Source organism: Aristolochia californica, unplaced genomic scaffold (assembly GCF_029961685.1).
Source record: "Aristolochia californica isolate CCGP_79_NKW_82.1479 unplaced genomic scaffold, dmAriCali1.0.hap1 SCAF_10, whole genome shotgun sequence".
NCBI classification, from domain to species: Eukaryota; Viridiplantae; Streptophyta; class Magnoliopsida; order Piperales; family Aristolochiaceae; genus Aristolochia; species Aristolochia californica.
In genome coordinates this window covers 27,591,647-27,593,555 of record NW_027181771.1, presented here as the reverse complement: position 1 = coordinate 27,593,555, position 1,909 = coordinate 27,591,647, and positions in this window count along the sequence as shown.

The window sequence follows — 1,909 nt, the reverse complement described above, 5'->3', positions numbered from 1 at the left end:
ATTCCTCAGACATTATAACGAAAGACTGATTCATATCCTGATGCCTCACACATATTGTTTTGTGCATATCCAAGAGTATGGCTGGCATTTCCTCTAGGGTTGAAGAATTATGTTCTTGGTCTGATACCAAATGTTATGTACCTAACCAATACAACCCAAAAGATTGGCCTAATTGGTAGCAAAAAGCCAAGTACTTAACCCAAGATCATAACAATACTCCCACCATTATGAGCCGACGTCCATGGTGGCCCACTCTAGCAACACTGGCCCTACCCACTTTTTGAGCCTACCAGTAATTTTAATCTGACCTCTAGGTCGTCCCCCTCTAGGTTGCCCCTCTAGGATTCAAACTCGCAACAGCGGTATAGCTCTAATACCAGTTGTTATGGTCCCTGATCTAACATAGGTGATTCGTAGGAAAGAAGAAGATAAGAGAAGAATCAAGTCAAAGGGGAGCTTGAAAACCCGAGGTTCGTTAAGGAGAACACACACCCCTGAGGTCATTTAGGAGAACTCAAAACATTTTGTTTAACATAAATTCAGACTTACCTTTTCTCATTCCTTTCAGCCCTTAAGTAGGGTTTACGCTAACAAGGGTTCAAGAAAAAGAATTACAATAATGCCCCTACGACATACTAATTCATCGATTGAAATAAAAATGAAGTAAATATAAATAGAAAGAAAAGAAATAAACTTAATACTAAATGACTCAACCATTGCGCCTTTGCATGACTCAACCTGCTATTGAGTTCATAACAGCAAATCCGAGACTAGAAGAAATCGACAAGCAATTGGCAACAACAGAGGAAGAGTTACAGCATGGATGAATAACACGGACTAGACGACACAGGGTAGTCGTGAAAGAGCCTTGCCAGCATGAGATGTCGGCAACCTTCCTTTCTATTAGTGATCAAGCCAAGTCAGCTTCCAACTCCAACTTAGCAGCTCTTGAAGATTTAGAATCATCCACGCAAGAAGAACTTTCTGGAAATAATACTTGTACAAAAGACATGCTTTCTATTGTAACAACCTCACGCAAAAAACACTAAATTCATACCCGATATTTGGTTGTTATTTCACCTTATCCATTGTCAGCAAGTCCGGTCTATAAAAAGAGTCCTACACACTACTAAAAAATATGAATGAAGAGGTTGGTTTTCTGAAGATCTCTGTTTCTCTTCTTATGAAGTCATCTCTGTTTTTACATTTTATCAGAGCTTCTTTAATCTTACATGGTATCAGGAGCTATCAATAGACAAACGTCATCCATCATCGATGATGCATCTCTTCCTCACTCAAAATCCCCCTCCTCCCTCCCTCTTTTACCTCATCTCAATCATCTTGTTTATGTTAAACTCACACACAACAACTATCTCCTTTGGCGAGCTCAAATGGTTCCATATTTGAAAGGCCATCGGCTGTTTCAGTTTGTCGACAGGACAATAGCGCCACCTCCTCTTTTCTTACCAAATCAACACACCAAACACAGATTATTTATCTCATGTCTGTCACTTAAATAAAACCATCTATGGCCTTAAACAAGCACCCAAAACATGGTTCTCAAAACTGAGCACACGGCTTCTTGAAATTGGTTTTGTCCAATCTGTTTCTGATTCTTCTCTTTTCATTTATACACACTTCCATTACTCTGTATTTTCTTGTGTATGTCGATGACATTATCCTTACGGGATCTTGTCCAAAGGCAATTGCATCTGTTCTCAAAACACTCGGTCAGTCCTTTCCAGTTAAGAACTTGGGTCCCCTTCATTTTTTTCTTGGCATAGAAATTCACAATTTGTCAAAAGGATTTCATCTCTCACAAACAAAATACATTTGTGATCTTCTTAAACGGACCACTATGGACCTAGCTAAGCCTATTAAAACTCCCATGGCCTCCAATATAAACCTT